General features: G+C 40.3%; 1 protein-coding gene across 2 annotated transcripts in view; it reads right to left on the minus strand.

Moving 5' to 3' along the window:
• The window catches only part of LOC126188487 (beta-mannosidase), a 253080-nt gene extending 235363 nt beyond the window's left edge, over positions 1–17717 (minus strand). Inside the window, exon 1 of one of the 2 annotated variants that reach the window (XM_049930100.1) lies at positions 17640–17717. The gene's annotated coding sequence lies outside the window, so the exon portion shown is untranslated. The remainder of the gene's footprint in view (positions 1–17639) is intronic. The other variant, XM_049930094.1, reaches the window with a different exon arrangement.
• Positions 17718–21769: the final 4052 nt, after the last annotated feature.

Here is a 21769-nt window from a genome sequence, read left to right on the forward strand (position 1 = left end):
AAGTTGTTCAAGGAGGATCGATGCTACACTGCTGGAATTGCTGCAGTCTCATCGGAAATGTTCTGCTGCGGTTCTTCAAGACTACGAGGGTTTTTACGTTACACCTTAGACTTGAGGACTCCCCGTACAAAGTAATCGCACACTAACAGATCAGGTGACCTGGGTGGCCAGCTATGGCCGCGACCAGACTGACCTCTACTAACAACTCTGTCAGACGTGAGGATTGTGTAAATGTGCTCCAAGGTTCGACCGGCTGTATGGGCAATTTCTCCATCCTGTTGGGGTGTGGTTATATGCATACACCCACGTCCAATCGTATCCACTCGCCCGGGCCACTTTTATTTGGCCCACTCTGTAGAAGTCCTACACATACAAAGTTTGCAATGCTCACTCAATTACAGATATTAGAAATTAAGAAACTGATGTGTGTAACACCACATTTATTACTGAATGAGCAAGCTCAGTTCAATTATTCACCCCTTTTAGACAATATTACAAGCAAAGAACCTTGGTATCTTCATTCACAAACAGGACGTCATCATCACCCTTTTATACATGAAAGATGGTGGCCAATCACACAATCGTTTTGACATTCTTTCTCCATTTTTTCCAGTCTTCTGCATCTCGGAGCAGCAGGCCGCTTGTTTTGTGTGTCTTCTCCTTTATCTGGTTCATCAATCATCTCGGTGGTCTTCCCTTTGACTTTGCTTTGGATGATCATCTTTTCCAAGTTTCCTCTTCTCATCAAACTGTGCGACCAAAGAACTGCAGGATTCGCTGGAAACAAATAGTGAAGAACCTATTCTCCATTCTGAGTTCTTGAAGGGTTGATTTGTTGATCCGTTTGTTCGTCCATGATATTCTCAGCATCAGTTCTTTTGCACTCCCCGTCAGTTATTATCATTGTTTCAGCGCCATAAAGGAAGACTGGAAACACCAGAGATTTCAGCACTCTCAATTTAGTAGGTCTGGTTAGGGCTCGGTACGTCCAAATCACTGTCGGCTTCGAAGCAGCGTCCCTTTATCTCGAGACATGGCAGAAAATCCGAAGAAATTCTGGTCGTATGTTAAGTATGTTAGTGATAAGACACGGTTAATGCCTACTCTACGCGATATCAATGGAAATACTATCGACAACAGTTGTACGAAAGCAGAGTTACTAAACACAGCCTTCCGAAACTCTTTCACCAAAGAAGACGAAGCAAATATTCCAGGAATAGAACCAAGAACAGCTGCCAACATGAGTACCTCAGAAGAGATACTGTGGGAGTAGTGAAGCAACTTAAATCACCTAATAAAAGCAAGTCTTATGGTCGAGACTGTATACCAATTAGGTTTCTTTCAGTGTGTGCTGATGCAATAGCTCCATGCTTAACAATCATATACAACGCCTCTCTCGACGAAAGATCCATACCCAAAGACTGGAAAGTGCACACGTCACACAAATATTCAAGAAAGATAGTACGAGTAACCCACTAAATTACAGGCCCATATTGTTTATGTCGATACGCAGCATGGTTTGGGAACATATGTTGTGTTCTAACATATGAATTATCTCGAAGAGAACGGTCTACTGACACACAGTCAGCACGAATTTAGTTAAACACAACCCTTTACACACACGAAGTGTTGAGTGCTGTTGACAAGTGATTTCAAACTGATTTCGTATTTCTACGATTTCCAAAACGCCTTTGACATTGTACCACACAAGCGAGTTGTAGTGAAATTGCGTGCTTGTGCAATACCGTCTCAGAGCCACTGGATTCGTGATTTCCTGGATCACCGTTCGTAGTAATTGACGGAGAGTCATTGAGTAAAACAGAAGCGATTTCTGGGGTTCCCCAAGTAATGTTATAGGCCCTTTGCTGTTCTTTATCTATATATACGATTTAGGAGACAATCTGAGCAGCTGTCTTAGGTTGTTTGCAGATGATGCTGTGGTTTGTCGGCTAATAAACTCATCGGAATATCAAAACCGACAACAAAACGATTTAGAAAAGATATCTAAATGGCGCGAAAATTGGCAATTAACCCTAAATGTTGAAAAGTGTGAGATCATCCACACGAGTGCTAAAAGGATTCCATTAAACTTCGATTACACGATAAATCAGTCTAATCTAAAGGCAGTAAATTCAACTAAACACCAAGGAATAACAATTACGAACAATTTAAATTGGGAAGAACACGGAAAAAATGTTGTGGGCAAGGCAAAGCATAGACTGCGTTTTATTGGCAGAACACTTAGAAAATGTAACAGATCTACTAAAGAGACTGCCTGCACTACGCTTGTCCGTGCTCTTTTGGATTACCACAGCGCGATCTGTGATCCGTACATCGAGTACATCGAGAAAGTTCAAAGAAGAGCAGCGCATTTTGTGTTGTCGCGAAACAGGAGAGAGAGTGTCATGGACATGATACAGAATTTGGGTTGGGCACCATTAAAACAAAGGCGTTCTTCGTTGCGACGGGATCATCTCACGAAATTTCAATCACCAGCTTTCTCCTCCGAATGCGAAAATATTTTATTCACGCCGACCTATAGAGGGAGAAACGATCATCATAAAACAAGGGAAATCAGAGCTCGCAACGGAAAGATATAGGTGTTCGTTTTTTCCTCGCGCTTTTCGAGAGTGGAATAATAGAGAATTATTGTAAAGATGCTTCAATGAACCCTCTGCCAGGCACTTAAGTTTGATTTTCAGATTATCTTTGTAGGTGGAGATAATTCTAGCCATATTTTCTGTGTAGAGCCACTCTCTTTCTGAACCACTGAGCACTGGTAAGTAAAGTAATCAACTTCTTCATACTCTGATAGTACGTCAGTAGCTGGTAGTGACTCACCTCTATCAACACTCATGATCTTGGGCTTTTTCTTTTTAATTGACAATCAAATGTTCTCACTTTCTCTTTTAACTCTATCCAGTAGTTCCTTTATTTCCACTTGTGATTCTGCTCACAATGTGGTGTCATCAGCAAATTTTAAATTACTGATTCTTCGTCCTCCAATTCGGATTCCATAAGTCCAGCCATGAAGACTTTTTCTCATAACATATTCTTCATAGATCTTAAATATAACTGGTGATAGAATGCACCCATCGCTAACTCCTTTACAACGTTCCAAAGGACTTGAAATATTCTTTTCTAGTTTGATTACTGCCTTGCTACCAGAATAGAGGTTTTTGGTAACGCCCATTTCTGCTGGCACACTCCACAGTTTTTTCCATCGAACACAGTCGAAAGCCTTGCTGTAGTCCAAGAAACAAAGAACTATAGGGGTATTGGATGCTCTACATTTTTAGACAATGAGAATCTCTTCTTGTTCCTTGTTCCAATGGTATTTCTTTTAGTAGGTTCTCAGGCGTTCATGGATGACATTTAGAAGAATCTTGCTTGCATATGAAATCAACGAAATGGTTCTGTAGTTCTCACAACACTGGGGGTTTCCTTTCTTTGAAACTGAATCGTTACCGACATGATCCAGTCTTCTATTCATATTCTGTTATTCCATATGCTGTTAAATATTGATTGCGTGATTTCCGAACCCATATCCCCAGATGCTTTGATCATTTTAGCAGTAATAACATCAGGTACAGGTGCTTTATTATTTTATCAATTTAGCTATGGTTTTTAGGATTTCTTCTTTTGAGATGTTAGCTTTCTTCTCTACTGGAATGTTTGCATGACCAAGTTTTCCATTTTTATCTGCGACCAACTTGTTGCAGTATGATCTCCACCGATCAACAGGTATACTAGTTAGAGGCGTGCCGTCTTTATCTTCTATAACCGCTGTTCTTGGTTTGAAGGGTCTTGTCTGAGTCTTTAGTTCACCGAACACGCACCTGGTCTCATTGCATCTCAGAATTTCTGAATTCTCTCGCATGTTTTACTGGCGTGATTATTCTTGTCTCTTCCGTATCTTCTCTGTTTTAACGCTGATAACTTGCGGTACTGCTGAATTCCTCTCATCTTCAGTTCTTCTTTTGTCTTCAATGATAAGTATGGTTTCGTTAGTTAGCTAGTTTATTTTTTGCTATCCTTAACTGCTTCCTCAGCTGTTTTAACTAATGTCTGCTTCAAGATGTTCCATTTCTATGCAGATGTCACTTTAAAGTGTTTATTGGTCTCGATATCTAAAATTTTCAATTTCAGCCTTTTGCTCTAGCAGTCTTCTTGCTTAAAAGGTGCTCGTTTACATTTCGCCAGTTGCATTCTCAGTCCAAGGCAAAGAAGCTGATGATTAGAACCACAGTCAGCACCAGGTATGTTTTCAACGGACGATCTCCAGCTTAAGCCAGTCAAAGAATACGATATTGCAGTACCTGTGTTATTCAGCAGCACGATGCAATGTTCCTTCGGACGTGGATCCATGCACGAAGGAGCAGGCACTGCGCCGTCTACAGCCTTTATGAAATACATGAAATGTATTCGCAGTTGCGAATGTGGACAACTATCAGCTGTATAATGAAGTGATGAATACATTTCATGTAATCAAAGAATAGCCATCTGATTACGTTAAGTACCAACTGGTGAACTCCAGGTGGAAAGCCTCCTTGGATGGTGCTGGAAACAGATGTTGGTAATAACAAACTTATTTTCCTGACAGAACTGGATCAGTCGATCTCCACAATCATTTGCTTAAACCATGACAGCCAAGAATTTGCTTTGACGAGTCCCACTTCCATGTCTTAGCATTAAAATCTCCTTGCATCATGGTAACTTTCTTTTTGGGTTCTGAGTCGAGGCACTATGAAAGATACTCATAAAATCTTTTAACTCTCCATCATCAGCTTGTGAAGTTGGTGCATACGTCTGTACAACATTTAATTAGCCTGCTACTAATGGAATTATTTGATCTATCAGACATATACTGTACTAGCGAAACTGGCAATAGTCTGCAATTACCAAATACGTATTGAAATTGGATATACGTAAAAATCTCCTCCCACCGCCCTCTCTCACTCTCCATCTCCTCCTACCCCATCTCTTTGTTCATCTCCTCCTCCTCCTCCTCCTCCTCTTCCTCCCCCTCTCTCTGCCCATTTCCTCTTCACCCTCTCTATATTTCCATTTCCTCCTCTGCCTCCCTGACCATCTCCTCTACTCTCTCTTTCCGATTCTAAGCCTAGTTTATTGTTATTGAAAACAAAACGTTGATTGGGAACTGAAGTGGCTTAAAGGGAGTTGGTAAATCGGTAGGGACCATTGATATATGGGGTATGGCAAAGACCTCTCCAACTGCTGGATCTGTGTGTATAGTAGCTTCAATGACAGTATTTCACATAGTTTAATGTATGAACGGGTAGGATTACAAAGTTTCAGTCGATTCGGAGTCCGTAGTAGTATTCTAATCATAAGCTGATATGCGCAAATATAACTTCCTGTTTTCTGTTAAAACGGATACCAGATAAGAAAACAAAACATCACATTGTTGTACATAAAATTTTAAGTAAAATTAGATGTAAGGAGAAAAAAATATATAAGCGAAAAACAACGTATCTGATGGTTTTAATCCCCTGCTCTCATAGATAAAGTTGACTGCGAGAAAGAAAATTAAACCACACATTTTCGCAGCACGACGAAGTACAGCACAGCATTTTCTTTTTTGCAGTCTTTTTTGCAAAAAAACCTGTTTAAAAAAAATTATAGCCTACGTCCATCTGAATGTTTATTAGTGTATTGTGTAAAAAATTGAAGTTAACAGCAAGAAGTTTCCGAGAGTTTTTTTCTAATAACGTTTCCCCGTTATATGTTCTATATATATTTAAATATTATTTTTATTACAAAATATGTCGCATATGTCTGTCCGAATGTTTATTAGAGTATATTGTCAAAATTTTAAGTAAATTTGACAACAGCTTTCCCAGATTCTTGTTAACAATGTTTCCCTATATATATATATATATATATATATATATATATATATATATATATTAGAAAAAGTATAACATATATCTGTTGATTAGAGAATAGTGTAAAAATCTGTAGCGAAAAGGTCAAGAACATTTTGAGCTTTTTGCTAACAGTATTTCCCCTTCATATATTAAGAAATATGTAGGTTACGTCCATCCGAAAGTTTATTACAGTGTCATGTAAAAATATGAAATAAGTTAGTCAAGATCTTTACGAGAGTTTTGCTAACAATGTTTCCCATACACACACACACACACACACACACACACACACACACACACACACGCACATTACCCCCCCAGGGTAGCCGAGGGTGCTAATGCACTGCTGCCTGGGCTTGGGTAGGTATGCCGGCCCCAGATCGAATCTGCCCAGCGAATTAACGACGAAGGCCAGTGTGCCAGGCAGCCTGGGTGTGGTTTTCCACATCCTACTGGGTGAATACCAGGGTGGTCCTCACGTACTGCCTCAGTTACATGACTCGTATACAACTGAAACATGTTCACCCTATTCCATAACTTACACTAGACGCAGACCGCTGGAATACATTAATTCCGTCCCGGGGGTTCGGGGTGGCAGCGGGAAGAGCATCCAGCCACCCTCTGCAACTAACACTGCCAAACCAATAGTAACAAGGCTGACACCGCATTGTAGCAGGAATAAGGCCTCAACATGATATATATATATATATATATATATATATATATATATATACACACATTAAAAAAAGTTTCGCATCACCCCAGTTGCCAGAACTCCTGAAGATAGACGTTGACTGTGAATATTGTATCACAGTCACAGTCCCTTTGACTGTTTGCAGATGTCACTAAACCCGCCCAAAGATGTAAACAAGCATGCATGAGTAGCGTCTATTAGATGGAGGGGGTCCAACAGTCGATCAGCTCCAGTCATTCCACCAGGAAGGAGGTACACAGCCCGTGTTGTCTGTAGTTCAACCATGCCTAGACGCTCAATACCGTGGTTCGATCACGTCCGCATTGTTACTTTTACCAGGAAGGGCTCTCGACAAAGAAAGTGTCCAGGCATCTCAGAGTGAACCAAGGCGATGTTGTTTGGACATGGAGGAGACACAGAGAGACAGGAACTGTCGATGACATGCCTTGCTCAGGCCGCCCTAGGGCTACTACTGCAGTGGATGACTGCTACCTACAAATTATGGCTTAGAGGAACCCTGACAGCAACGCCACCTTATTGAATAATGCTTTTCATGCAGCCACAGGACATTGTGTTACAACTCAAACTGTGCACAATAGGCTGCATGGTGTGCAACTTCACTCCCGACGTCCATGGCGTGGTCCATCTTTGCAACTGTGACACCATGCAGCGCGGTACAGATGGGCCCAACAACATGTCGAATGGACCACTCATGATTGACATCATGTTCTCTTCATTGATGAGTGTCGTATATGCCTTCAAGCAGACAATTGGCGGAGACGTGTTTGGAGGCAACCCGGTCAGGCTGAACGCCTTAGACACACTGTCCAGCGAGTGCAACAAGATTGAGGTTCCCTGCTATTTTGGGGTGGCATTATGTGGGGTGGACGTATGCCGCTGGTTGTCATGAAAGGCGCCGTAATGACTGTACGGTTCGTGAATGCCATCCTCCGACCGATAGTGCAGCCATGCAGGCAGCATATTGGCGAGGCATTTGTCTTCATGGACGACAATTCGCGTCACCATCGTGCACATCTTGTGAATGGCTTCCTTCAAGATAACGATACCGCTCGACTAGAGTGGCCAGCATGTTCTCCAGGCATGAACCCTATCGTACATGCCTGGGATAGATTGAAGAGGGCTGTTTATGGACGATGTCGCCCACCAACCATTCTGGGGGATCTACGCCAAATCGCCGTTGAGGAGTGGGACAATCTGGACCAACAGTGCCTTGATGAACTTCCGGATTGTATGCCACGATGAATACAGGCATGCATCAATACAAGAGGACATGCTACTAGGTATTAGTGGTACCGGTGGGTACAGCAATCTGGACCACCACCTCTGAAGGTCTCGCTGTATGGTGGTACAACATGCAATTTGTGGTTTTCATGAGCAATAAAAAGGGCGGAAATAATGTTTATGTTGATCTCTATTGCAATTTTCTGTACGTGTTCCGGTACTCTCGGAACCGAGCGTTTTTTGATGTGTGTTTATATACATATATCCTATGTCTCATTGAATGTTTATTAGTGCATTTTGTAAATATTTGAAGTAAACCGGTCAACAACTTACCGAGCCTTTTGGTAACAGCGTTTCTCCCATTTATTGTCTATGTCCATCCAAGTGTAAAAATTTGAAGTAAATCGTCAAGAACTTGTCAAGGTTTTCGTAACATCATCTTCCTTTACATATTATATACTGGGTTGTTATAATTAAACATTCCTTATTTAACACAGAAACAAATTACTGTATGAGTACCAAACTTGGTACCATTAATGTCAAGGATACGGGGAAAAGAAATAATGCGAAATCAATTTAACTGAAACACTTATAATGTGCTGCTACGGTACATCATACCATTAAATATTGGTACCATTACTGCTACAAAAGGGGCTGGCGCCCATCAGTGTCCAGAAGAGTCTAAAAGCGCATGACTGCATTCTGCTCAGCAGAACGAAGCATGTCCATAGTTTTGCTGGATACCTCTCTTGATATGCTGTGCTTCAGATCAGCACATGTGTGAATGTTCCCCTGGTAAACCCTATCCTTCAGGTAGACCCACAACCAGATATAATAGGGAGTGAGATCAGGTGATTGTGCCGGCCAAGCATTTAGAAACGATCAGCTGACGTTTCCAAATGTTTTTCGGAGAAGCAGGTGAACTTCACGAGCAATGTGTGGTGGGGCCCCATCTTGCACGAAAACTGTTGAGTTCAGTAAGTCTCTTTCCTGTAGGGCAGGTATGAGATGCTGGTGGAGCATATCGCAGTAACTCTGGTCAGTCACACTGCATGTCTTTGGTGCTTGAGCGCCAACCTGTTGAAAAAAGAATGAGCCAATGATGAACGTAGCCATGAAGCCACACCATACAGTATGACACATTCACCACACAGAGGAACTTCATGCACATTGACTGGAGGTGAAGATCCCCACACTCGGCAATTCTGTGTGTTCACCTCACCTGTCAGAGAAAAATGAGCTTCGTTTGTCTATAGGATGGTCCAGGACCAGTCCTGGTCAACTTCAGTCCTTGCGAGAACTGGAAACCGAAGTCAACACGTTGTTGTGCGTCCTGTGCTGCAAGCTGTGTACAATATTGGTTTTCTCTGGATACCATTTGAGAACAGTTCGAAGCACCTTCCGTACAGTGGACTATGGGATGTTCAACTGTAGTGACACAGCACTGCCTGATGATGATCAGGAATTGCGGGCAGCGTTGTCTGTCATAGCAACAGCGATTTCATCATCCACCTGGTCCACAGCTCATGGTCTAGTGATTTGCATTGCAGCCTCTAGGTCACGGGGTCCTGGGTGCACTACCTGGCAGGGTTAGGGATTTTCTCTACCCGAGAACTGGGTGTTTGTGTTGTCATCATCATTCGTGAAAGTGGCTAGATTGGACTGTGTAAAGATTGGGACTTTGTACAGCCGCTGATGGCTGAGCAATTGAGCACCCCATAAACCAAACATCGTCATTATCAACCTAGTATGGTGCAACCGGTCGTCGGCCACTTCCCAGAGCGACGCCCCAGTTCTCTAGTTGATTCAAACTTCTTCATCATGCTTTGCACAGCAGGTGGAGAAAGAGGACCCTTCTGTTAGCCTTTCAGCCGGCGTTGTTCTTGATGTGTAGCTGCAGCATTACAGTTGTTTTGATAATAGAGCTTCACCAATAATGTCCGTCTCCTTTTGTCCAAGTTCAGGTTGACACGTCAATAAGTGCACTGCAACTGGTCAGGTGAATGAGACTATGAATCACGATGACTGATCATGGCACCTGGTGGCCATAGTTAGAACTGGACAGTGGCCCTGTGACACATGGAAATCATGCATCCCATACTCTGGACATAAATGCTACCAAGTTTGGTACTCGTATGGTAATTAGTTTCCGTGTTATAACATGTTAAACAGGGAAAGTTTAATTGTAACCACGTGGTATATTTATATACTGTATATGGAAAAAATATAGCCTGTGTCCATCCAAGTGTTTATTAAACTATCAAGTACAAATCTGAAGGAAATCGGTCAAGAACTTTTCGAGATGTTTGATAACAATGTTAAATAGTGTCTTGTCTGTATACAGTAGTGCAGATTGCGATAAGCTGTTTTGAAGTGCTCACTGCCTCTCCAGTGATGCTTTGCTAATCCTAATATTCCGATTTTGGTTTGCTGGTGTTCCCATTCCACAATATGTAATTTTCCAATTTGGCATAATCCTTGTTCATTACAACAAGTCACAGTCTTGTGAACATTCCTTTGGATATCCATAGTCTTGCATGCAGCTACTCCCCCCCCCCCCCCCCATGGGGGACTGCTTATATCTCCAGACTGTTTAACAGCAAGCAAATCCATGATGGATTTTCGTGGTAACAATACATGGGATGGTTTCCCGTGGCTTTCCCCTGTCAGATGGAAATAAAGGACTAAGTGGGTGTGGTTAGGATCAGTGGTAAGGTAGTGTTTCATCCTCGATGAGGGGTTAAGGGGAACTAAGAGCTCACGTAGACAGAGTTGCTAAATGGCTCTGAGCACTATGGGACTCAACATCTTAGGTCATAAGTCCCCTAGAACTTAGAACTACTTAAACCTAACTAACTTAAGGACATTACACACAACCATGCCCGAGGCAGGATTCGAACCTGCGACCGTAGCAGTCCCGCGGTTCCGGACTGCAGCGCCAGAACCGCTAGACCACCGCGGCCGGCCAGAGTTGCTAAATCTCTGAAATAGATAATGACACAAATTCCCATTCCTGTGCACATACCTCTACTCTAGTTTATGTTAATTCATAATTACTGTAAATGCTTTCCTAATGAATGTTGTAGCATACAAATGTAACTGTCAAAATTGTCAGCAGTGATTACTTGAAACGTTTAAGTCAAGAGTTGATAAATTAAGGAGCTGATGTTTTTACCTTTATGTAGGTGCAATCTTTGGAATCATTTGTGTAGACTACTAAAAAATGCGCTTGTTAATTAGAAACCTAGGGTATGCACTAATATTGAATCTTGTGAAACAAGGTAAAAAAGTGTTTAGTTAATAGAACATACATGGGATTTTCAGAAAAATATCATCCACACAATACATAAGATATCAATGTCCGCCCCCAGTAGCTGAATGGTCAGCGTGACGGATTGTCAATCCTCTGGTCCCGGGTTCGATTCCTGCCTGGGTCGGGGCATTTTCTCCGCCCAGGGACTGGGTGCTGTGCTGTCCTCATCATCATCCTATCATTCTCATCGACTACAGGTAGCCGAAGTGGCGTCAAAGTGAAAGACCAGCACCTGGCGAACAGCCTGGCCCTAACCATACGATTAAATAAATAAGTAAATATCAAAGGCAATTTGTCGATTTTCAAAAAGCGTTTGACAATGTGAAATGATGCAATATGTTTAAATTCCTCAGAAAAAATAGAAGCTATTGGGAAAGATGGTTGACAATATATAGGCCCGCTGTACCTGGAGGATATTTTACCTAGGCATACATGATGTTCCTCGTTGGCGTTTCAGTCTAGTTACTGATTTTTAGAATCAATGAATGAATGCACTCTACAAATTACCATGAGCAATTTACAGCATTTTCTACAGCTTTTGTTGCAGTGAGACAGGAGCTTGTGTTTCGTGCGGCGTTCTAAACAATACAAGTTCTAGATATTTAAGTATAGTGAATTACATTGACATTATTGTCATGTATCAGTATGTTATACTACTTCATTTTTGCCATCACTTCATGCTTAATTTTATTTAGAGTGCATTGAACACATTTGCTAGGAGGAAAACTTTGTGTTTCCTACTTGGAAAAGAGTTTCCTGGTGTGGTCTCTGGGCCCTCTTTGTCGGCAGGAGGTGGTCAGTGAATCTCATTATAGAGGGCTAAGGCCCCTTGGAGTTGGGCAGTTTTTGCGGAAGTAAGGCTGCGACCTGCTTTGTGCTTTTGTCGACAGAGACGGTGCTTTCCTAGCCCTCACCACTACCATCCCCAGAGAATAACTGAGCACCTCATGTTTCCCTCCTTTGTTCGGACATTAAAGGGTGAGACAGCGAGATGCCTTCCGATCAGCACGTGAGAATTACTTACAACGTTCCTCTCCTTTTTTCGTAAAATAAGCAATATTCTTGTTCACCACATGGGCAACAGCATTGAGTCGTCACCTCAATATAGGGTTTTTTGAAAGTAGTGAGTTGCGGATGGAGAACTTAGTTTTGTGGTCATTTGATCACTGGCTGCCGTGAGGGTCACTCGTCTCTCAGCCGCCGTTTGGTGCTGATGGGCACACACTTTGCTGATTTTGGGTAAATGTAAGTGTCGCACTTGTGGGAACCCAGTCTATATTCTGAGCAGCTCGCTACTTGCTTATTTTGCCACGCGACATTTTACTTAATTTGTGGCATATTATTGTATAGCTAACTTGTTTTACAAGCTGCCCAGAATAACAGCTCTTGTGCTTCATCCATTCATTCTTTTACATTTTTTTTGCGATTTTTGCCAGTTATTAGAACACATAAATATCAGTTAATCTCCGTCCTGACTTAAATTCCAAGATTCTTTGCATGGTCCTACAATGTTTCCGTGGTTAGGAGAGCCACTGGTAACAAATATAGCCCAGTGCACACGTAAGCTATTTATTTTCACTTTGATGAAGTTATCGTTGTGCACAGTGGCCACAGTCAACAATAAGTTATATTAAAAATGCAGAGAAAAGATCGAGCACTGCACTTGGTCATCCTGTATGATCAACGATTTGTTTCATAATATTCAGTGCACTTACGCTTCGCGACTCTATCTCAGAACTGGGACGCAACTTTCATGCTATTTTGAGGATATTGTCAATTCTTCAATTACAGAGTTTTATGGCGCTTAAAATTTTGTATATTTTTAAAAGTAGTTACATAACATGTGGACGGCTAAGCCATACTTCTTCACACGTGCACCATCTTGTACGTTGAAATGGATGACTTCAACCATGGAACATCCCAACAATTTCCCTGTCTTGACAACGGAAATTCGTGTTAGTTGCCAGTAACTTATGTTTCAAAACGTTTTTAATTTGTAACTGGGTGCTGATAGTATTTCTCCTTAATTTGATTTCACTTACTGTTTATTGGTTTGTAGTAGTAATAAAGTAGCGCACACAGACTATAAAATACAGTATTGACAAGATTTTTTCTACTGTAACACTTTTAATTTCGAGCAGAATATTTGTTCCTAGTATCATGACCATGTTGTACCTTGGAACAGTTTTTCACGTTTGTAAAAACTTTATTTTTCTGGAGTAATTTTTGTAATTTAAGAAAAAGATTGCAGACCACATGAATTGAATGCAGTCGTTTCAAAATGCAATAAGAAAATATACTTCTACTGTAGGACTGGCTAGTGGCGACAGTCTGAAAAGCATTGCAAGGTACGACTCTCTCCCCTACTTAAACAAAAAGGGAAGATGGAGAGAAACGTTTGGATTAAACAGGGCGAAAGGCAAGGATGCTGTCATTCTCCCCAGATATTCAGCGTGTACGTCATTCTCCTCTACTACTCAATTTGTACATCGAAGAAGTAATGACGGAAATGAAAGAAAAGTTCAGTAGTGCTATTAAAATTCAGGGTGAAAGGATGCCAATGATAAGAGTAGCAGATGGCATTTCTGTCCTCAATGAAAGCGAGAGAGGATTGCAAGCGCTGTTTTATGGAAGGAACGATCTGATTAGCTCAGAACATTGATTGAGTGTAGACCAAATAAAGGCGAATGTAATGAAGAGTTGGTTCAAATGGCTCTGAGCACTATGGACTTAACATCTGTGGTCATCAGTCCCCTAGAACTTAGAACTACTTAAACCTAACTAACCTAACGACACCACACACATCCATGCCCGAGGCAGGATTCGAACCTGCGACCGTAGCGGTCACGCGGTTCCAGACTGAAGCGCCTAGAACCGCACGGCCGCATCGGCCGGCGATGAGGAGTTGCATAAATGAGATTAGCGATACATCAAATTTGAGAACGCATAGTAGACTACGTTATAAGCAAAGTAACACATGATGTACGAAGCAGAGCTCCACATTGTGTGAAAGTGAATCGTGGATTGTCGGAAGACCGAAAAGGAACAGAATCTTAAGTGTTTGAGATGAGGCGTTACAGGAGAAACCAGAAAATTAAGTGGACCTATAAAATAATAAATGGAGAGGCTCTCAGCTGCATAGGAAGGGAATATGTAAGAACACTAACTGGAAGAAGGTACACGATTATAAACTTTCACATTACTAATGGGAGCCGCAGAGAGCAAAAACTGTGGGGGAGGGAAGGAATTGGAATCAGGGCCGTGCCGAGAATGTTGCGAAACAGACCCCCACAATGGGCGCAAGCGCAGAGAGCAATGCAAAAATTTACCGAAAAAAAAAACAACATGAAAGTAGATCGGTTTAAATATGAACCAGGAGAGGTACTTTACTTCTCCTAACCCTCGAGTTCCTATTTTCTGTCTACGCGAAGAAGCTTCTTCGGCCCGCGACTGCGATAATAAAAGAGAAACGACTATTATCAAACAGACGTCTATCTCATGTGGCAACAATGCGCTCACAGACTTAATAAAATAACTAGACCACTCACTAGCTTTAGAGTAGCGTTTGTAGACATGATGTCAAAGGACTCTGTATCCCTGTTTTAAACAGGCCAGGGAATGAAATGCCTGATTCATGTTATATTGGAAATCACAGCAAGACAGCGGAGAAGATGTGTAAGGAAACATTATATACGAACTAAAAGTGGAAAACATAGCGAATGTAAAAATAAGGTTATCTCAGTATCTACAACTTCCTAATTTTCATGCAACTTTCTTCAATTGATCACTCACAGCATTTTCGTCCCTACATGTCAGAAAGAGACACTACATTCTTGAGCATGTGTCTGTAACTTCTTGTCTTTTGATGTCGACCTCATACAAAAAATTGTAAATTACAATCATTTAAGAATAATTTTAAGGAAGACTTGATTACTCAGTAGACGTGAAGTAGAAATCCTTTTCTTTTTTTCTTCAGTTTCCTTTTGATGTCTCTCGTGCCCTTCAAATCACTGGTTCAGTATTTATAGTCGTTCCTGCAAATGGCCGTTTCTGCTGGGAACAGCTGAATCGTTTCTCCGCTGTGGTACGCGTAACGTCCTGCGTGCGCTTCGGTTCAAACAGCTACCGCCTACACAGCTCAATCAAGTTCAACGAAGGTAGGTGAGAGGGTAATGAAGCAAATTGGGGTACTGAAGCAAAGTATGTTACTTGGCCGAAGACTTCCGATTTTTGACGACGAGGACGAGCGAGGTGCGACGGTGGAGGAAGAAATCAAAAACGATAAATGGGATTTGCTGCTCGCAAATCTCGGTTGGTACGATATGCCGTGCAAACTAAAAAAGAATTCAAGAAAATGCCTTCTGTAACTGATTATTTATATTACAGGAGGAATAATGCTTCATTGAATCCTACTTACAAAACTGTAAAATCCTAAAAGCATTTGTAATTTAAAGTGTATTTCGGCTATGATGCAGTTAAATTCAGACTATTCTCTAGCATACAGGTACTGCGAAAAAAACCTGACACAACAAGGTAGTCTTTGGGAGGATCGGAGGGCGGGGGGATGGGCAGTTGTAGCACTTCTGTCATGGACGCAGGATTACAGCGTTACGGCTATGACTCGTATATATTCAACAATCGGGGATGTTGAGTGTACATTCTACTTTAGGATGGAGAGTATGGCACATGAGAGAACGTCGTAGCAGCTGCCACCATCAAACAAGCGAGAAGACTGATGACCAAAAAATAAATAAAATAAAACTATGTGAATATGTGTACGAGACTGCGAGTCACATTCTGTAATTGTGCTATACAGTAAAATTGTAAATTACAAAACCACTAAACCCAAAGTGTGGCACCATGTGATTAAACTATTAACATCTGATACCAAAGAACGAAATCCTAAAAGCATTTGTAATTTAAAGTGTATTTCGGCTATGATGCAGTTACAGTCAGACTATTCTCTCGCATATAGGTACTGCTTTAGTACTCAGGTTATACGTAATTCACATCCTCATGCTGATAAAAGTAAAGTAAGAAAACTTAATCTACAGCCAGATACTGAAATTGCGTATTACGTAGTGAGCCTAACAGGTAAGTACTTATTTCGCAATTATCTTCAATCGAGTACATACAGTACACAGGTGTCTGCGATGCACTTCACAATGGCTTGCTGAGTATAGATGCAGATAATGATAATGGAATTGCTCGTATTTAACGCTTCGCATAACACAATAAAGAAACACATCAATAGAAAGAATAAATGCAAACAAACGATAACGGATCGATAAATAAGCAACTTGAGACAACAGCACTTGCAAATTCGTTGTCGATAGATGAGAATTACTCACAAGCAATTTTGTTAAAAATTACGTTGCTATCAACGTATTCTGAGTAATATCAACAGACATATGTCGTCTTAGAAACCAATCTAAATGGCGTTTGCACCAGCGGATCTTTCTCCGGTCTTACGTCACAAACTTCGAATGCGATGTGTTCTGCTCTGAGATTGCAGAACATTACTGCAACTCAAAGGTTTTACATACGTCACAATTAATTTTAACCAGAATGCAATTGCCTTATTCGATTTACAACGCACAACTCACTTCTTATTGACTATTATGTTTTACTATTTCGCGATACTTATACTTTCATGAAGCTTTCAAACGACTAAAAACAACTCATCTTTTCCAGCCCACTGTCACTTAATTTCACATAGACGTCTCTCGACAGATACTATTTCAGCTTCAAGGAATTTGTGATTTCATTTTCTGCAATGAAAAGGAATACAATGAATTTAATTTTTTCTTCGCGTAGCTAGTTAAAGACCCAAGTAAAAACCGATCTACACAGAAAGAGGTGTAGTCGTTGGTCTGAGTGTTTCACACGATCATCCTCTCTGAAGCTGTAACAATGAGTTCACGTAGTTACACAATAGCTAGCATGAAAATCATGTGTAATTTTATTCTGTATCTGATGCGCCCTCGATCTTTTAACTGGATGATAGTCATAATGATTTGTTATGCTAATTTCTGTAGACGAAAATGCGAATGGTTCGCCTTTAAGGCCAACATTTTAAAGCTCGTGATCGTCACGTCGAGTTCCGACTTGCGTTGGCATAGTTATGCCTTTCTTTTGCGTAACTTACATAACATATTCATACCGTTATGTTATTATAAGTTTTAATATGATTGAATTGTTTGTTATGATTCAGATTAATTGCTTTTATCTCAGGTATTCCCTGCTATCCGCGTGTGTAGAGAACTTCGAGGTATTTCGGAAAAACAAAACAATCTTTTATAATACTGGCGTGACGTAAGTACGCCTAATTGGCAACGAGGATTTTAGTCATGCTAGTGTTTAGCGTGTCGGTACTCAGCGAAAGAAGTTGTTTGTGTTTTGTTTTCCTTTTCCCGAGTTATAGGTTACGAGTTACGCATAGCTCTAAAGCAACCATTACTATGAAATGAAATTGTAAGTTAGTGCAATCTGCCGATACCTTATGAAGCCGATCCTGAAGGGTCTGCGAAGAACTCTGCCTGTCACAACAGTATCGATCAAGTGATCGCCGTTATTATCTCCTTCCAACGATATGACCACTGCCCTTGCAGTAGCCTACGCATGCGCGCGAGGGGCACCGGCGGGGTATTTAAAATACATCATTCGCCAAGGCCTGTGATTATTGAAATAAAAACATAAAATTATGATCGGTACCGTTACTCGAACATGTATTTGTCCTTAGGTCAACAATTGAGCCAACAATTGAGCAATCTATGCATGCCTGACGTACAAAACTGAAAGGTTGAACATATCGTTCTGTAAGACATACTCAAATAGAGCTATTTTTCGCGTACTGCCCACAGAAGGTAAAAATCCGGGTTTCAGATCCAGTCTGCCACGCAGCTTTGTTTTGTTCTGGCGTGGTTTTCATCGCAACGTGTACTCCACCATTGAACAGAAAAAACATTTCCAGAATTAACAACAGTTTTAATAAGCGCCGGTTTTCTGCAAAACAGAAGCCTCTGGACATGCTTAGAAAATAGATTTAGATTGCTATGATTTGACAAACAGCTGTGTAAAAAATGAAGATGCAGAAACCACAAGACAAAGAACTTGTCTCCATATACACTAAATAAAAACTATGCTCTGTAAAAATGAAGTTCTGCATCTTGGAGAAAAGATATTTAGAAAATTACTGAATAACATACAGTTAGTAAACAGCATTGCAGTATTCAAAGCTGCAAGGAAGGCATATGTAACTGACCATGGCTTCTATAGCCGGAAAGAGTTCTTTGGTAAATAATGATGTACCAATCATAATGCACTAGTATTATGCATTGAAACCATAGTAGTATTGTTGCCACTGAAACTATACTAATAATAGTAATATATCAATACTCTCTATTGTACCCTTAAATAATTACTGATGTTTTATAATGATAGAGCAGTATCGTATTTAATGATGTTCAACAACTTACTGTAAATTACGTGTACCCACAGGAGTTCACAGAAAAATAAAATAAATATATAAATTATTGTGTTGTGCACATTGCTTTGCTTCATTTTATGAGAATAACATACAACAAATATGAAAATAATCATTAATGAGAGTGTTGCAGTTTCTCAGCTCAATAGGAAGATGTTTTATTTGAACATTTTCCTTCATATGACATTTTGAAAAATCAGATTATTTTCAGTGCCAAGTATGACTTTTGGACAATCCCTAGAAAATTGGAAATTTGTGGTAAGGTCTTACAGGACCAAACTGCTGAGGTCATCGGTCCCTAAGCTTACACACTACTAAATCTAATTAAACTAAGGACAACACACACACCCAAGCCCGAGGGAGTACCCAAACCTGACAGGGAGAACTGTGCGAACTGTGACAAGGCGTCTCACACCGCTTGGCTACCCCGTGCAGCGACAATCCCAAGAATTATCCACTGAGAAGATGGGAATATGTAACATGGCTGCTTGCAACAACGCAAGAGACCAATCACACTATCTCCTGTAGTTGTTTGCAGGAGCATGACATGGGTTTAAATGAAATGACTGGAACAAACTGTCCCGTGACACTTTGTATAAATGTTGATAATAGTGGCATGAAGAGGATCTAATGGTGATTTGAAGATCACAGTACTTTACTAATCATAGCCTTCTTGGATACGATATATCAATCCTCTCAAACATTACTCGTAACAGTGTTTGGTTGAGAGAATGTTTCATATGATACAGAAACCATTATACAAATCTCTGCGCACAAACAGATTTGTCAAAAGGAACATTCATAAGGAGGCTCAAGGAAAAATCTAGCACCATCTGAGAATTAAGCTCCTACACTAACCTCCTCTAACTGAGGTGGTAGTTCGCACAAGGAGAAAAATCTGAAATTCCCATTAATTTCAAGTGGCATAAGAAAGGTATTGATTACAGTAAATCAATACTTTCTCCTTTCCTACACCAAAATGCTCCAGCTCATACTTTAACTGGGAAGCAAGAATTCTTACAAAATCAAATATAGATATTGATTCTATAAATGGAAAACAGTTTCTCCTGGGATCACATTAGATAGAGCATCTATCCCCTGTCAGTCTCACTCTTGTTCATAATCCGCCATTTGACTTTGATGTTCTATGAGTTTTCTTTGCAGATGACATTTAGTTTCTAATAGGTCGTGAAATCACTGAAAAATAAAACTTTGTGTGTTATAAATCCCAGCTAATTTTAAATGAAGTAAACTGAGGATATGAGAGATTCAGGTGCTGTAGTCTTGTGTCTGCTCACTTTATGCCATCAATTGAACTTGAAGATCATGTACTGAACTCACAGTCTATTCTCAGTACCTGGGTTGCTTTTTGCATTCTGTTGCCTTAGTGTTATAATAAATCATCACAAATATTAAAATCATTCACACTAATCAGGGCATAAGACAAAATGGTTGTGTACAGATCATACAAATATTCAAACTGGAATGCATACTTAGACAAAATTAAAATGCTTCTCAGGTAACTGTGCATTATCTTGTCATTGTAAACCTGCCATTGGGGATTTTAATTCGTGTTTAGGCCCAGTGTAGGTATTTGTATTATTGTGCCTGATGGAAAGAATCAGCTTGCAAATTGGCATGGAATGTCAAACTCACTGAAAGAATAGAATTCACAAAAAATCTATAGAAGCAGTTAGCCATTACTTCAGAACAGGATGCATGCATTGGTATGAACAGCTGGAAGTATTCTTTAAAACTTCTCTGAAGGATTCTTCTTAATTAAGTACTTTGCATAACTAATTTTGTTCAGTTTCTTTTTTTATTCCTCATTCCTGCAGCCTGCTTTGGAGATTTAATAGACCAGTCTTCTACATGTGTATAATTACAGAAAAGAACTCCATGTGAGAAATTATAAACCTGTTGGACACTGTTCATATTAAATGAGACAGACCTCATCATTGACACACGACAGAAATTAACAAGGCAGTGATTTCAGAACACAAATATAATTGTCATGCGAACATTTACTACATGCAGGTTGTGTTAAAACAGTGAATAATGTAATTAAATTGTCATTGATTTAAATATAGATAAATTAATATGTATTGTCATTGTTGTTGTTGTGGTCTTCAGTCCAGAGACTGGTTTGATGCAGCTCTCCATGCTAGTCTATCCTGTGCAAGCTCCAACTAAGAGTAACTACCTACATCCCTCTGAATCTGCTTAGTGTATTTGTTTCTTGGTCTCCCTCTATGATTTTTGCCCTCCACACTTCCCTCCATCACTAAATTGGTGATCCCTTGATGCTGCAGAACGTGTCCTACTATCCAATCCCTTATTCTAGTCAAGTTGTGCCACAAATTCCTCTTCTCCCCAATTCTATTCAGTACCTTCTCATTAGTAGATACATGATCTACCCATCTAATCTTCAGCATTCTTCTGTAGCACAACATTTCTCAGTTCTCTTCTCGTCTAAACTATTTATCATCCATGTTTCACTTTCATACATGGCTACACTCCATACAAATACTTTCAGAAAGGACTTTCTGACAGTTAAATCAGTACTCAGGGTTAACAATTTTCTCTTCTTCAGAAACACTTTCCATGCAATTGACAGCCTACATTTTATCCTCTCTACTTCACCCATCATCAGTTATTTTGCTCCCCAAATAGCAAAACTCATCTACTACTTTAAGTGTCTCATTTCCTAATCTAATTCCCTGAGTATCACCTGATTTAATTCAACTGTGTTCCATTATACTCATTTTGCTTTTGTTGATGTTCATCTTATAGCCTCCTTTCAAGAAACTGCCCTTCATGTTCAACTGCTTTTCGAAGTCCTTTGCTCTCTCTGAGAGAATTACAATGTCATCGGCAAGCCTCATACTTTTTATTTCTTCTCCATAGATCTTAATTCCTACTTCAGATTTTTCTTTTGTTTCCTTTACTGCTTGCTCAATATACAGTTTGAATAACATCGGGGATAAGCTACAACCCTGTCTCACCCCTTCTCAACCACTGTTTACCTTTCATGCCCCTTGACTCTTATAGCTACCATCTTGTCTGTGTACAAATTGTAAATAGTCTTTCGCTCCCTGCATTTGACCCCAGCCACCTTGAGAATTTGAAAGAGAGTATTCCAG

The sequence above is a fragment of the Schistocerca cancellata genome, chromosome 1 (genome assembly GCF_023864275.1).
Source record: "Schistocerca cancellata isolate TAMUIC-IGC-003103 chromosome 1, iqSchCanc2.1, whole genome shotgun sequence".
Taxonomy (NCBI): domain Eukaryota; kingdom Metazoa; phylum Arthropoda; class Insecta; order Orthoptera; family Acrididae; genus Schistocerca; species Schistocerca cancellata.